Source organism: Pygocentrus nattereri, chromosome 27 (assembly GCF_015220715.1).
Source record: "Pygocentrus nattereri isolate fPygNat1 chromosome 27, fPygNat1.pri, whole genome shotgun sequence".
Classification (NCBI taxonomy): domain Eukaryota; kingdom Metazoa; phylum Chordata; class Actinopteri; order Characiformes; family Serrasalmidae; genus Pygocentrus; species Pygocentrus nattereri.
The window spans coordinates 22737529-22754878 of record NC_051237.1 but is presented as its reverse complement, the minus strand read 5'-3'; the positions used below and the strand labels follow the sequence as shown (position 1 = coordinate 22754878).

At 42.2% G+C, this 17350-nt stretch overlaps 1 long non-coding RNA gene across 1 annotated transcript; it reads right to left on the bottom strand.

Annotated features, from left to right (window-relative positions):
• Positions 1 to 14803: 14803 nt before the first annotated feature.
• LOC108441819 lies at positions 14804 to 15918 on the bottom strand. Its single transcript, XR_001858980.2, has 3 exons — positions 15702 to 15918; positions 15305 to 15456; positions 14804 to 15038 (listed from the first exon to the last, which is right to left on the bottom strand). It is a non-coding gene; the product is annotated as an uncharacterized LOC108441819 (long non-coding RNA).
• Positions 15919 to 17350: the final 1432 nt, after the last annotated feature.

The following is a 17350-nucleotide window of genomic DNA, read 5'->3' as shown; positions in this document are numbered from 1 at the left end:
GCTCCGGGCCAATTACATGTTGTGTGAGTGTAAATAAGTAAACGTAGCCTCTTCAGAGAACACACATCTGCACAGTTTAATGCACAATAATTTTGTATATGCTGAATCCAAATGATTGAAAAATAAATAAATAATAAAATGTGTCAAACTTTGGCACATTTTGTATTTGGTGTTGAAATTGTGCACTAAAATGTGCAAAAAAGCCATATTTACTTGACAAGGTTTGTTTACACTTTTGTATATGACAGTATAGTTGTTATAGTAGTTACATTTATACAAGTACAGTGTCAAACGGTGTTCTGTATGTGCATTTGAAGTGACCAGAATACCAGTTTCCTCTTTTTTACGTTTATTTTGCAGGAAAAAACAAGTAAACTTATATTCTACAGTGAAGGAGCAGGTCCTTTTGCACAGCAAATGCTCTGTTTTTATTATTATTATAATTTTTTTTTCTATTTTGAAAGAAATAGGTTTTTGGCAGTGCTTACTAATTTATTACACTGGTGGAAATTCCTCTTCTAATGACTGGCTGTATCCACCAGGGGGCGACCAAACACAATTCTTGAAGTGAAAAAAACAATACAAGGGGCAGAACAGGCTGCAGGGCTTCACATAAGCCACTGTAGTGAAGTGTAGATGTAGAGAGAGCAGGATTTATAAAGATGTGTAGCACCGAATGATGTCCTTTCTGCTACACTGGTTGGTAAGGTCAGCCCCCCGCTGACTGATTGCCACTGCTGGTTCACCCTCTGACCACCCAAATTACTGTCCGGCATACAAACCCGAACTAGTTTTTAATCTCCCCAAACAGATTTTAAATGCATGGAATTTTAAGTGATACTCTACTTAACTACTGGTGGGCCACCTGGAAAATGCTGAGCAAAACGCCAGTGGACCACCAACCTTGCCATCAGCAGGCCGACAGTGGACCACTTTCTTCTTGCTGTCAGGGAGGTTCTTTGTGCTTCAACAGCCACATGGCCATATCTACACACAAACATCACACACCACCTGTCTGTCCGTCCATCCATCCATCCATCCATCCATCTATTTATCTATATGCATGGACTAGCTATTCGGATGGTGAAGTCACTGGTCAGTCCGTAGGTATTTGGACAGTTACACAGTTTCAGGTTTTTGTTGTTTGCTTTGGTTTTGTTCTCCAGCACATTGTTTTATTGTTATCAACATTAGCCTCACAGCTCCAGTTAAAGTAAGCTAAAAACAAAACCAAACGCAGCTGATCAACTGCATCTGGGATAAGTGGAAGATTAAGAATAATACATGTAAATAAGCTCTGCTCTCATTGGCCGTGCTGCACCGTGCATCATTCACAAAGCTTGGCTAAAACCCTTATAACTTCAATGTGAATGGGCGGGGCTAAAGCGCTGTAGGCTGATTGGGTGGTTGTGTGTAATTGTGTTGCCTTTTGTGTCATCACAAAAACACTGGGCCTCATTCACCAACTGATCTTAAGAAGAAAATTCTTCTTAAAACCCACTTTCGCAGTTTTCACGAAGACTCTGACATTCACCAGCGTTTACTTATCCTTTATAGACCTTTATCAAGAACACATTTAGATTAAGATTAAGTGACCCTTATTAGTCCCACAAACGGGGAAATTCCACCTCCGCATTTAACCCATCCGTGAAGTGAAACAACACATACACACTAGTGAACACACACACACTAGGGGGCAGTGAGCACACTTGCCTGGAGTGGTGGGCAGCCCTATCCACAGCACCCGGGGAGCAGTTGGGGGTTAGGTGTCTTGCTCAAGGGCACCTCAGTCATGGACTGTCGGCTCAGGGGATTTTTCTTTTTAAGAAAGAACTCAAGGCCCAAAGATCTCAAACCTGTATGTAACTCTCCACGTATGGGCTGGCAGTTAAAGTTGCATTTAACACTGTTTACATACATCAAAAAGCTAGCATTGGCTACTGCTTAACCCATTACTGATCTACAGTATAAACCCTGACTAAATCCAAACTAACCTGTACTGGACCCATACAAAACTCAAACACAACCCAGACTAAACCAAGATGAAACTCAGACTTAACCCAGACTCAACCCATACTAAATCCAGACTAAACCCAAATTCCTAGTAAGTCCTGACTTAACATAGACTAAACCCAGACCAGTCAGGCTAAACTTTGACTAAATCCATCTAATCTGTACTGAACCCATAATAAACTCAGGCTAAACCCCTACTAAATCCAGACTAAACACAGACTAAACCCCTAGTAAATCCAGACTAAACTCAAACTAAATCCTGACTAAACTCAGTCTAAACCCAGACTAAACCAAGATGAAACTCAGACTTAACCCAGATTCAACCCCTACTAAATCCAGACTAAACGCAGACCAAATCCTTAGTAAATCCAGATTAAACTCTAAATAAATCCAGATTAAATTTAGACACACCCAGACTAAACTCAGGCTAAACTAAGGCTAAATTCAAACTAACCTATACTGAACCCATACTAAACTCAAACTCAACATTGACTGAAGCCAAACTAAACCCTGACAAACTTAGAATAGACTAAACCCAGACTAAACTCTGACTAAGCCCAGTCCCTGTTTAACTCAGACTAAACCGACTAAACCCTGATTAAAATTTGACCCTGGCTAAACCCCACCTAATCCCAGACTAAACTGTTTACATACAAATGTCTAAATCAAACTTTGATTAAAAAACAAGACCAATTCTATGATATGTGCCCTTTAAGAAAGGCTAGTATTGGCTACTGCTTAACCCATGACAGATCTCTGGGTGAAAGGCCCTTGCAGCTGATACCCAGCTGATGATGCTCTCTCAGGCCTGTAATGCAGGAGTCTTCAGCTCCATACAGAGCATTCTGTTTCAGCAGTGTCTCAGTGTGCTGTTAGGGACCCTGCGGCTCAGTCAGACGGTTGTTAAAAGCCTCGCTGACTCAGCCGGTCTTTGGTGGCTGTGATGGTCCGGTTATCTTCATCATCCACCGAGTGAGTCAGGCATGTTGGCTCTTGTGTAAATATGTAGGAGTCTTCGTTTTCACCTTAGGATAAGCTCCCTCTACCCCTCTCCACCCGAACGCATCGGGCTCCGTTAATTACTCCCAGAGGAGTGCCCGACTGCCTTCTCCTCTTTATGACTCTTACCGTTTCTCTCTCTCCCTCCTGCTCAGAGCACATTCATCCCTCTCTCACATGGATGGAGGATACTGGGTGCAGGGCGGCTGCACCACAGTGGCTGTTATTATCAACGTGAGGGTCGAGTGGATGTTAAACCGGGATTTATTTCCATCGTTAACACAAACACACACACAGACCAAACCCTGACTAAGCTCAGGCTAAACCCCTACTACATTTAGACTAAACCTTGACTAAACCCTTACAAAATCCAACTCAAAACTGAACAGACCAAGACTTGGTGTTCCAGCACTTATAATTTAAAATGCATCAACTAAAATCATGTAGCCCCTCACTCAAAGAGGTATCCAGTGTGTGTTTTTAATGATTGGCTGACAAGAAACTGATGACACTGAGTTGACGGAATGACTGGACCCAAGGAAGGGTCTACCATGGAGTGTTGTTTGGTGATTGAGGTGACCCTCTTGTAACCGTACCTGTTGACCCTGCAGAGCTATGATTTAATAGAAGCCACCAGTGGACTGTAGGACTGAACTGGCTTCCTGCATCATTAGGAGCAGCTTTGCTTGCCTCACAATTGGAGTGTGAACAACACATTTCACATGAATGGCGTTTGGTTCTTATTCAGAGCGACTTACAGTGTGATCACTTTACACAGGTAGGCGAAGGTGGTGTTAGGAGTCTTGCCCAAGGACTCATTGGTATAGTGTAGGATGCTGGTCCAGGCAGGGGATTGAACCCTGGTCTACAGCTGTAAGTCTACAGCATAGAAGGCAGAGGTGTTACCCACTACACTATACCAACCACTACACTATACCAACACTGTTTTCGCCCATGAAGAATTTCGCAATTTGGGACGAGCCTTGTGTCCTCTGCTCACAATGAGCTTCACAGACTTTATTGATAGACAAACTTTAATAAACGTAGCTTTGCAAATCGTGTTGAATTGTTTAGCCTGGCGAGTCTTTCTTTCTTTCTTTCTTTCTTTCTTTCTTGTGTCTGGGTGATGGGGGTGGGGTGTTTGCTTAGATTAAATGCACGTCTGTCACAGTTTCCCCTCTGACTCAGTCGTGGGAACAGCCAAAACACAGGTAATCTTCAGCTTCTCTGAACAATACATTCAGAAAAAGCCTAATCAAGACTGCAGTCATTAAGGCTTCCTCTCGCTGAATATGGTCCCTCAATTTGTGTTTAATTAAGCCAGATAGCATTAAATGCACAAAACATTATGACTGGAATATTACATAAGGAACATCAAAATATCTGAGCTGAACATACTTGCGGGTTTTATCTGCAGGCTCAACATGGTCCTGAATGAAAGTGTCTCAGCCTGTGTTTCCGGTTTCTCCATGGTGACAGAGATAAGCGAGACTGAGAGAGAACGGCAGTGTTTGTCCTTCACCCGCAGTTTACTGGGACTCTACCCTCATGGACTGTACATGCACCTGGCCCAGATCCTGGATATGTGGCACACAAACAAGGCAGAGGATGAATGTACACCAGCGATCTAAAGGAGCCATTGTGTATAAAAAACCTTTATCAAAAGAAAAAAGCAGCCGGGACAGAGTGTGTCTAGTCTATGTAACCTAAAGCTACACTGTGTAAGTTTTGGTGATTTGGAGCCCCCTCTGGTGGAAATGTGTAGAGCATGGATGGTTAACTTTATTAATCCCACAGGGAAATTCTGCTATTGCAGCAGTACAAAATACAGTCGTCATGAAATAAAAAAAAGCAAAAATCAACATGACAAGTGATTCCAAACTTTTGAATGACAGCGGATATGCTCCGAAGTCACATGATGAATGTTTTCTTAAAAAGGAAGCCCTTCATTGAATTTCTATGAGCCAGGCTGTGATGGGTGAAGATCAGCCAGCTTCCCTCGCCGCATCAGCATCATTCTGCAGCGATTTTTGTGGTTTCCCACGCTGCCAAATGATCTAGTATGAAGAAAAAACCTGACTTCTCTGCCCTTGACAGCAGATCTCTGATGTCCAAGGTCCAGAAATAAGTCTGAAACAGACTGTCTTCATGTGCAGCCTGAGGGCCTGGAGGGGAGCACAGGCCAAATATCCTCAGCCCTGTTAGTCTGCCTGTCACAGAGGAGGAAAAATATCACAGCTACGTGCCTCACATCAGGCTCACAGTGTGGACTAGTGCCTTCAGGGACAGCATGTGTGTCTGGATGCATAGAAACTCCCTCATTAAGTAACCTGTGAGGCTGATGAAGACACAGAAATAGCTCCCAGAACAAAGGTGGGGGACCAAACACAGCCAAACCCCCCGCAGTTTCCTCACTTAGCCTTTCTGTTCATGCCAAGACTGGGCTGGATTAAGGAACTCTGGGGGGGCGCTGGACTAACTCCAGGGATTTTTGGCATTTAACACAATTTACATTAATAGTCGCATCCTTTTCAAGAGTTCTTCTGTTTCCTTTAGCTTAAAGTTCCCATATAAAATACTGAAAATGTTTGTATGGCACACATTTGTGTTCTAGAGTGTTCTATTAAACCTACCCAACAAAGTCTGGGAAAAAAAGAAAGAAAAACGAACAAGAAATATAATAAAACACGGCTTACAAATTGCTTATGAGACCTATCAGAGTACGGTGTGGGTGTGGCCTAATATTCTAATGAGCATCCAAAATTCCCTGACATATTACACTTGGAAAAACATGTTAGGGCTACAATTTATTTAGATTTTACAATAAAACATTTATTTATTTTAACCATGATTTTACACCTTCTCGAGCCTCAATGTAGCAAGATTGGTTTTTAAATCAATCATACTGAACTCCAAGCACCACAGAAGAGCTCGTCCTCACAGTCATGTGTGAAGGCTGAGGCCGTATTTTTAGGAAACGTTTTTCTGCTAATTTAACTGTAATAATCTATACATGACTATGAAATATATGATTCAAATAACATAAAGAAACCAAATGACAAGTAAATATTACAAAATATATCATGAAAGTTCCCCAGGAGTCGTGTCACTGGTGTAACTGCGTAACAAAAAAGCTCTTATTTTGAAAGAAAAGTCACACTGATGACATCACTCAACTTCCTTTCACCTGTTTTCTGAGGGTCTATGAAGAAAAGATCATGGTGAGTCCACTGCGTCGTTCAGTTCTCAGAGATTTTCTCACTTAGCTCCTGATTTCATGTGAAGCTTTTAGCTGACGTCACTGGTGTGACCTGCTTTATTCTTTGGTAACTGTGAAAAAATAGAAACCAAATGGATTAAATTCCATATTTTAGTGGACGTTCCATGACTGACCACACAGGGTTTGATGCTCTGTGTTGTTGATGCTTCATTAAAAATGTCTCTGGTGTTACTTTTCTTATGTGTAACACCAGTGACGATCGGTAACACCAGTGACCCCTATGGAGGGATAAGTTAAGAGATCCTTATTAGTCCCACAAACGGGGAAATTTCACCTCCACATTTAACCCATTAGTGCAGTGAAACACCACATACACACTAGTGAGTACACACACACACACTAGGGGGCAGTGAGCACACATGCCCAGAGCGGTGGGCAGCCCTATCTGCAGCGACCGGGGAGCAGTGGGGGGTTTGGTGTCTCGCCCAAGGGCACCTCAGTCATGTACTGTCGGTTCTGGGGATCAAACCACGACCTTCCGATCACAGGGCTGGTCCCCTGACCTCCAGCCCACGACTGCCCCAATAAAATAAAAGACAAAAAAGTGGACGTTTCTGTAGAATGACCCATTTGTTGATTTTCTAAGTGTAAACGAGTGGACACATCTTTTTAACATGTTAACGTGTTTGACATGTTGGGAAAAAAAGAAACATGACATACTTTTACCTGTGCGAAAGTTATGGCGCTTCTTAGTTTCTGAGTTGAGCAAATGTAAGTTGTGCTATAAAATTAGCAGAAAATGCCAAATTTAGGTTAGAAAATCAACAGAACATGTAATTTCACCAGGGATGTTTTGAGTTTGCATGTGCTTGTATACTGGTGGGGTTGAAGACCGCACTGTGTCCACGCACTACAACCTTTATTCGGCTTCCACATGGTGACGTCTTAAAGAAGGCTCTTATTCACGTCACTGCTGGACTTGGCTGAAGTGCTGGCGTGGCTGGTTGGACAAAAGATGTGAAGAACCTCCTGCAACATTACACGTCTAGAAGAACATAAGCATATTTTCCAGTTGCATTCCCTATTATTCTAGCTGTATTTATCTTTGCAGGCCCCCCGGTGGCATTGGCCCTGGCCTGCAGCCCCCAAAGCCCACTGGGTTAATACAGTCCTGCACACAGGGGACGCTCTGCCATGGCTCTCGTTTGCAAAATAAACCAGAATTAATGTTTCAGGTTGTTCTTGGACACTGCTGACCATTCTGAAGTCATTAAGCACTTGGATTTCTGCTCTCTGTTTGTTCAAGCAATTTTCTCACGTTTGAGTACTGTTATCTGCTTAATGCCATAAACAGAACCAAATGTTCTCACAGGCCACTGAGTATAATAGCCTGATTGGAGGCGTGTGGCAGAGCAGCAGGGCCTGTTAGCAGCAATGGTTTACATGAATGTTAGACATGTCAGTTTGACCCAGCAGCTTTCTGTTAAAGCAGACCCACCTGAAGGACGATGAGCCCATTAGAGCAGGTGATATCAACTGGACATGTTAGACTGACCTGAAAAGAAGCCAGAATTAGTTCACTAGTACAAAAAACTGATTTGTCCCTAAGGGCACAAACTTTTTGCTGCTACAACTATAGAACTTTCATTTTTAGCTTGATTACAACACACATATGGACATTTTATCTACTAACCAAAACTTCCAGTGAGTCTTCTGAGTTTTGTATGTAACGCTGTTGATGGTAAAATAGTGGCGAAATAAAGTTTTCTTCTGGGACTATTTTACCCCACAACACCCTGCATGGTCCTCTACCATGATAGGCTTAAACATATGTTTTATGCCAAAACCTTTTTATAATGATTGTAAAACAGCATCTCATGCACCAAGAATTGCATTCACAACCATCCATCCATTTTCCAAGACGCTTCTCCGTCAGGGTCGCTGGAGCCTATCCCAGCAGTCATCAGGCGGAAGGCAGGATACACCCTGGATAGGTCGCCAGTCCATCGCAGGGCAGACAGACATACATACATACATAACTCAGGGGCTATTTAGCACGTCCAATCAGCCTGACTGCATGTCTTTGGACTGTGGGAGGAAACTGGAGAAACCCACGCAGACACAGGGAGAACATGCAAACTCCACACAGAGAGGACCCCGGTCACCCAGCCGGGGAATCGAACCCAGGCCTTCCTCGCTGTGAGGCAACAGCACTACCCACCACGCCACTGTGCCACCCGCTGTGTGTTCACAACCATTTAATATAATAAATAACTTTCTGTGAAGGAGCTTATCGCGGCCTTAAACTCTTCAGACGTCTGGGACCATATCACAGAATCTTCCCATCTTTTTGTCTTCGCTTAGGATCTGACAGGTCCCAGGTGAGATATTTCACATTTTACAGGAGTTTAAGTATCTTGGGCTCTTGTTCATGACTGATGGGAAGAGGGACCATGAGATTGGCCACAGACTGGGACAGGCGGCAGCAGTATTGTGGTCACTGTACCGGACTGTAGAGGTGAAGAGGGAGCTCAGCCAGAAGGCGAAGCTCTGTGTTTACCGGTCAGTCTACATCCCGACCCTCACCTATGGTCATGAGCTGTGGGTACTGACCGAAAGAACGAGATCACGAATACAAGCGGCGAAATGAGCCTCTTTGCAGGGTGGCGTTATTAACACACAAAGGTAATAAGAGGGACGGCGGAGGTCGTCTGAGTTCTTTAAAATGCTGTTAAAAAACTGTGGAGCACTGCTGGTGACGTCCTGCATAAATAAAAATAATGCGTGGCCACGACTTAGTAAGGCTTGGGAATGATATGATTGTGTCAGGGCCACAACTTAGTAAAACATGGGAATGAGATCCTAATGCGTGGCCATGGCTTAGTAAGCCGTGATCTCGTTCCCACGCCTTACTAAATCATGGCCATGCATTAGGATCTCGTTCCCACACGTTAATAAGGCGTAGCCATGCATTATTTTTTATTTCTACAGGATGTCACTAGTGGGGCTAAAAACAACTCAAAGCACCGTTTCTACGGTACAGAGCCCCTAAGAGGCCGTGGTTAAATAAAAAAGTTAATGACAAGGCGTTCCCGCTCAAATGTTTTGTGTTCCCTCGCAAATGATTTGTATTACGAAGCAACGGTTTGCATCCACTTGCATAACGCCGTTGTCAGAAGAAAACCTTGTATCTCCAAAATAGCAACTTTTCAGGAGAAGGAAAAAACCTGCTTTAATTTGAATGAAAGTCAGTGGAACCAGACGTCATTCCAAGTCATTTTGGGCCATTTCTTTTCATCCATTCATCATGAAATTTACACACAATGGAAAAGACAACAGGCATTTTTAAATTATGTCAAAAACTGAAAAACGATAAAAATGGAGATACAAGGTTTTCTTCCGACAGCAATGAATGCTTTGCTTAAGCTCAGACCTGAAGCAGCTCGTTGAATTTTACGCTGACCTTGGACTGAAATACGAAGACATAGTGTCGCTTGTCAAAGTCAAACATGATTAGTGACTGAAACTGAAACTGAGACCTAGGGTCCTCGAACAGTAGAAGCTACACTTGCAGAGATTAATCGCTGAATAAACTCAGCGCAGACTTGCCAAGCTGGGAAAACAGCTTGTAACGTCAGCTATGCTAAAAACTAAGCTCTAACACAGGCCATGGTGCTGGGCACCTCTGGTCCCACGTGTGCGTGCTGCCTGAGGAGCATATATTTTGTGAGGGAACATTAACTTCATTAACATTAATTTCATTTCCTGTGACTTTGACTCACCCTGTATATGTCGCTGTTGTCAGAAGAAAACCTTGCAAGGAAGGAAAAAAATGCTTTACTTTTAATGTAAGTCAATGGAACCGGACCGCCCCCCCCCCCCCCCCCCCCCCCCCCCCCCCCCCCCAAGTAATTTTGGGCCGTTTCTCTTGGTCCATTCATTGTGAATTTACACACCATTTAAAGGGCAGCAGGCATTTTCAAATCATGTCAAAAGCACACTTTGATGTTGAGCTTCCTGGGACAGCTGACTGTGTATTGTGACTATGATGTACTATAAAATTCACAGGCAATCTGTTGATACTATCTATAATATATTATGTCGTTGCTGTCGGGACCAAACCTCATATCTCTGTTTTTGTCGTTTTTTTTTTTTTTTTTTGCCGTAATTTGAAAAACTCAACCGTCCTTATGATGTGTCAAAATTTCTTAATGAATGGACCAACGGCAACGGTCCAAAAGTACTTTCACAAAGAATTTACTTCTATTAAAAGTTAAAAACATTCTTCCCTGTCCTGTAAATTGACCTTATTGGATATACAAGGTTTTGTTCTGACAGGGGAGATATGCTATTTAGATTCTTATAATATATTCTATATATTTAGAATATATTCTGATATTGTCCGAAAAATAGGACGTAATATTTCACACGTCTAATGTAAAAGGGCAGGACATAGAAATAATGTGTTTTAAATGCATATCCAAGAATCTACCAGCTTGCATTCGATTTCTACCGTAATAAATTCACTAAAGACCGTAAAGTTCATGCCTTGCTTTGTTGATGTGGAATGGCAGCGTTCATTTTGATCAGGATGGATAATTGATGCTGTAGATTGTAGCTTTGATACTGAAACTACTCTAGCCCCCTCCACCAGCCCCCTTTTCTTTCCCTCCTCTCGACCCTGCTGTACATGGCTAAGCTTCACTAACCCTGAGCAAACAGATACGCCGTCATGGCTGAAATAACCCCCCCAAAAAGAGACCAACAGCTGAGAGGGGCTGCCCTGGATCTGTAACAGTACAGCCCAGCCACAGTTCTCAGGCCATTTGAGCCTGTAGCTCTTGGCTGCTGGGATACAAAACAGGCACGTATTGTCTCACAGCGGTCCAAGAACAGCTACTATTGGACACCCGAGATATAAACAAAGATAAGCAGGCAGTGTAGATCTCAGATCAGCAGGTTGGTGCTCTAATGAATGTCTGTGGTTTCATTGTACAACAGCTGGTCCAGGGTGGTCCAGTTAAGTGCTAACGGATCATTTAACCCACAAGCAGGGGAAAAAAATCCCAGAGTGTTCCCTGTTAATCTGGATTGATGGGTTGAATGCATGAAGGTTGCGGCTTAATTCATTGCAGATGTTTTTCTGAGCACCTGTGCGGTGAAAAGTGTTCCACACTACACAAGAAAAGGCATCCCACCACATTGATTCGCTCCAATAACATGTCACGTAAAGCCTTCAGTCAGTGCCAGCCTCCAACCTGCACGTCCACAAGCATTTCTGACCCACTGAGTAAACAACGCTGCTGTAAGGCCTGTAGCGTTCCCAGATCTTAACCTTCGCTGAGGTGATGGTACGGATACCTGTTTGGAAAACTTTCCTCACTTGCTTGTAATGATAGTTTTCATTCGGCCCCATTCCTAACCTTCACCATTTAGGAGCGACGACCAAACTGATCTCAGACCCTGTAATCTCTACCAACCCCTTCCAGTTCATTTTCCCATGACCCACCCAGCCTGCGAGGGCACTCCGTCTTTGGCTTGGGGGTTTTTATTACAGACTTGGTTCTCTTTTGTCTGCTGTAATACCAGCGTTTCTCAGAAACTGTGTTTGAGGATGAGGATTTGCTCCCTTAATGTTTTTACTGGGTTTCTTTGAAGAGCAGCTGAGCTGAGTGTGGTGTACAGTACATGATGATCACGTGCAAAGAATAAAACAGAGATTTATTTTTAGAAATTCTCTCAATGTGCTTTTGAACATATGCCTTTGATATAAGATGGAGAGGCTCTGGACTAAAAATAGGGCTACCAACCGGGCCTCTGGGCACGTGCCCTGGTCACTTTGGGGCCCTCGGCTAGTGTAGACTGGCGAGTGCACGAGTACACAACCCACACAACTTATCAAGACTTCTGTGAGCTCGTTTGAGACACCTGGACTTTATAGCGAGCTTGGACGAGCAGATGGATAAGTTTGGCCAGGTCTTTGGCCAAAAGTTGTGATGAAGTATCTTAGGATACGGCATCGTGTAATATAGAGTTTACTTACAGCATATATCTGTTTGCATGCATTATATATGAGGTTAAGGCATAATCTAAAGCCTTTCATTTAAATACAGTATAAATCAGTGTTTATATAGTGTTTATCGCTGTTGTTGGGACAGAACCCCGTATCTCCATTTTTGGAAAAAGTCTGGCTCCATTGATGAGTACAAGTCTGTTTGTGTACAGTATATCACTGTTGTTGGAAGAAAACCTCTTATCTCCAAAATGGTAACTTTACAGGAGAAGGAAAAAACCTACTTTACTTTTAATGTACTTTTAATGTCAATGGAACCAGACTTTTTTATAAGTCATTTTAGGTCAGTTATTTTTGTGCATTCATCATAAAATTTACCTACAATGTAAAGGGCAACATGTATTTACAAATTATGTCAAAAACTGAAAACCGTCAAAAATGGAGGTATGAGGTTTTGTTCAGACAACAGCGATATATATATATATATATATATATATATATATATATATATATACACACACTATATATACACACACACACACACACACACACACACACACACATATATATATATATATATATATATATATATATATATATATGCATATATGCAATATATATTAGCATACATTAAATAAATGCTTATATGCAGTTATATTAGGAGCCTGTGGTCTACAGTTTTGGAGACTTTCTCCTTCAAGTCAAATCAAGCGGCTGAAAAGCTGTTGGTAGAAATTTCCCTCTACACTTCTCAGAATTAGAATTCCCTTCAAGGTGGCAGCAGCGAGTTCCCCATTTACCCAACAGGATATTCTCCCAGCGTAACTGTTCTCATTATGCTCTCTTGGCTGTGTGTCAGATGTGTGTCTGATCTAGGACCTCATGTTAAAGTGGATTGAATATGATTTCGAATGATTGGTGTTCACACAGCTCTGAAAACATCACATCTCTGTCAGACTTAGGCAAAAACATCTTGCGCTCAGTTCATCGTGAGATTGACTCTACCTGTAAACAAGCCTCCTGCACACTTGCTCTTGGGGTTTTTGCCGTTTTGAGTCCCGTGAAAGAGTAGGAAGGGGTTTTCCATGTGGAAAGCCACAAAAGTCACGTTTCACCCTGCAGTGCTCCGAGATTCCTAATGCAATCTAACGCCTGAAACAGTTAAACACTTAAGAGGATTTGAGAAAAAAAATGCTGCCTTGTCCTTTTTCTGTAGCTCTTTCACCTCTTCAGAGCTTTACTGCTATGGCAGGAATGCCCTTAATCCAGCTGCTGGTGTTGTGATTCGTTTTGCTCCTTATTCCCAAAATGGATAAAGTTAACATTCATTTACACAGCAAGTCACACCTTCACATTAATGGAGAGAGAAAAGGGTCTGAATACATAGACAGACAGACAGACAGACAGACAGACAGACAGACAGGCGGATGGATAGATAGATAGGTGGATGGATGGATGTCAGTGGTGGACAAAGTACACAAATCTTGTACTTGAGTTCCTCCCTTTAGTCCTCCACTTGAGTAAAAGTACTAAAGTATTTACCTTCAAATGTACTTAAGTATCGAAAGTAAAAGTACTAAAAGAGTAATTATGACTATTGTCCTATTATCATTTTTGTAACAAGACTCTCGTTTAATCAACTTATTTTAGGTGAAAATACTCAAGTGTCACTCTTGGTAAAGCAATCTTTTAACAATGTCATTAATTAGTGACGCTGAAGTACAAAACACTGAAGGTAAACAGTTTCCATCAGGCAGAACCAAGTGGCTCTGAAATCACTTTTTACACACAAGCAAAGTTTCGATTTAAGATTTATTTGTAACTTGCTTTCAAATTTCAGTTCACAAATGAGTTTTACATTACTATACTGCCAAGAACAATGTGCCTTATCACTAATGCTTTGATGTGTGATGGTCAGTGTTTGCATTGACCCCAGCCTGTTTAACCTGCTAAAGTGACCTAAGCACAGTGTGGATAGATCAAAAGTAGTTGCATAACCTGTCATCACAACTATTAAAACAACAAGCCTCAAATTTAAGAGAACAACAGCGAAGGCAGTAAATAATATTACTCATTAGCGTTTCAGGAGCATGCTAGTACGGTATAGCATTAAGATTAAGAAACCCTTATTAGTCCCACAACGGAGAAATTTCACCTCTGCATTTGACCCATCCACGAAGTGAAACATCACATACACACTAGTGAATACACACACACTAGGGGGCAGTGAGCACACTTGCCTGGAGTGGTGGGCAGCCCAATCCGCAGCGCCAGGGGAGCAGTTGGGGGTTAGGTGTCTTGCTCAAGGACACCTCAGTCATGTGCTGTCGGCTCTGGGGATCGAACCACCAACCTTCCAGTCACGAGGCTGATTCCCTAACCTCCAGCCCACGACTGCCCCCAGTTGATGCTCTAATTACATGATCTAACTAAAGCTATAATATCTTTTATTCAGCTTGAGGAGGAGCTGGTTCTCAAAGTTGTTTGAGTCAATTCTTGCCCTCCTGGGACCGAAAATAAGTCCTGCTGTGTTGAAAAGACGTTCACAAGCAGCAGAAGCACATAAAGCAGTATTGACCTTCAAAGACAATCTGCAGATGGCCTGAAGGACTTCAGAATTTCTTTGTCATCAGCTTCGCAGGCAAGGTAGCCATCTAACTGCTGGATACCTTCCTGACCATGAGTAGGCTTCATGCTTGCAAAAAAAGTCCTCATCATCAGACGCACTGGAACCATCAACCGGTGACTGATTCGAAGCCTCTTCCTCCAGATGGTCCTTGATGTAGTCCAGGCCTGAAATAGACAAGGATCCAAGGATACCGAGAATCAAGACGAACTTCACTGTGATCACACCGTTTCTCCAAATTGAAATATTAAAAGAACAGTATTGCCCCATGTATTTCCAAGGTGCACTGGAAAAAACCAACCTAAACAAATTTAGATGAATGTCGTGACAAAATGACCCGAGTTAAATATTTTTGAAAATGCTTCAGTTCAGTCTGTCAGAGTCTTTACCTAATGGCACTTTTCAAAAACAAAACCCGGATCACTGGTCTTACCTGGTTTGACAATGTTTTCATCTGATGTCCAGGATGTTTTGAATTTCAGGACAAGGACTGCAGCAGCAATAAACTCAGGCTCTACCAGCATGTCTCTGATTGGCGACTGGTCTCATGGTTCTGGCATGGTCTTCCAGAAAGGCCATCTCAACCTGTCACACAGTAAAACAGAAAATATCCTCTTCCTGAACACTTCCTGAAATCATGCTTTTAAGTAGTGGGGGGGGGCTACAAAGTGGAATTGTTGGCCCTTAGGAGTCATAAATACGTTCCCATTATGCTGTATGTCCCCCTGTATCTACGCCTATCAGATCCTTACTGAGCACTGAGTAGTTCAGCAACTATTTCAACATTTAGATTCTCACATTATTGATTTGAAATAATAAAAATCACTTACATGGGCAACTTGAGTGAAGAGCATACAGTTCTGATGGCCCCCTCTCTCTGCTCTTTAATGATACGAAGGATTCTCTCAACGGCGAGAAACAAGGAATTCCACCTGGTTTCCTTTAAGAAATTTGACCCATTGTCTGTTGTAATTCGAACATTCTTGTTCTGTACGCCAAATTCCGAATGTATGCCATTCAATGCCCTCGCCTAAACATCAAACGTGTGTGAGCCTTTGAGCTGCTTACATACTAATGCTACTGAGCACCTCTCTAGACTGTTAGGATCAACCCAGTGGGCAGTGACTCCAATAAAACCTCTTCTCCTGGCATTCCAACAGTCCGTTGTTGCTGCTATGAAATCTGTCTCTGACACAGCCCTTTTAACATTTCTAACATTTCAAGTGCAGCCTCGTCCATCTTACGTCGCAGCGTGGTCCTTGACATGAGAGAAGAACTAGGCTGAAGTTCATGCGGGAAAGCTTTAAATGCTGGTTGCTCTGCTCGACCACACGACAGGGTTGGAGACTCTGGGTTATGAAATTCAGTAAAGCATGATCAGCATTCCTCTGGGTAACTAGCTTGGTTTCTCCACCTTCAACTGTCTGGAGGTTGAAGGAGCCACCTCACTCTCTGCCTTTCGTTTCCGTGTTACGTTCCTCTGCGTGAGACCACCACGCTTTCTCTGCAAATAGGAAACATCCAAAACAGTAACCAGATATCAGTCTCCTTCTCTTTGATAAGAAAAATAACACACGTCATGTGTTTTGAGAGCACCACAGAATACTTCAAGTGTAGGCTAAAGCAGTGAGGCTGAAAATATCCATTAGGATAATTCCACTCCACGTACGAACCCTAACCTAACTGACTTAGCCTCATGCTCTGCATGTAAAACCAGTCAAAATAAAATGTTTTCCAACTTAAAGTATTAACATTGAATGTTTATCATTCACAATATCAGAGCATTTCGCTCAAAGCTCCAAACACTATGAACTACGGTGAAACAACCTAGATGGCTAATGGAAATGAATAAAATAGCTCCAGTCTGTGTCGCTAGCCCAGTTTTGGGTTGTCGTGTATTACCATGAGAGGTGGACGAAGTACACAAACCATGTACTCGAGTTAAAGTCGAGACTCCCAAGGTAAAATATTCCTCCAGTAAAAGTAGAAGCTCCTCCCTTTAGACCTCCACTTGAGTAAAAGTACTAAAGTATTTACCTTCAAATGTACTTAAGTATAAAGTAAAAGTACTAAAAGAGTAATTCTGGCTCTGATGTCCTGTTATCATTTTTATAACCAGACTGGCTTCATGAACTCATTTCAGGTGAAAGTCCTCCAGCGTCTCTCTTGGTAAACCAGTCTTTTAATAGAACGTCATTAATTAGTGACGCTGACGTCTATTAAAATGATCAGAAGCACAAAAGACTGAAGGTAAACAGTTTCCATCAGGGAGAACCGAGTGGCTCTGAAATCACTTTTTACACACAAGCAAAGTTTCAGTTTCAGATTACTTTATAAATTAGTTACAAGTTTAACAAATACTGGCTTTAAACTCAGGATCAATAAGTTTTCCTTACTGTATTGATCTGTAGGCGTCTGTTCATAAACATAAACTAACCGTAATTGATTTACTATAAAATGAAATTGTTTGTATAAATTC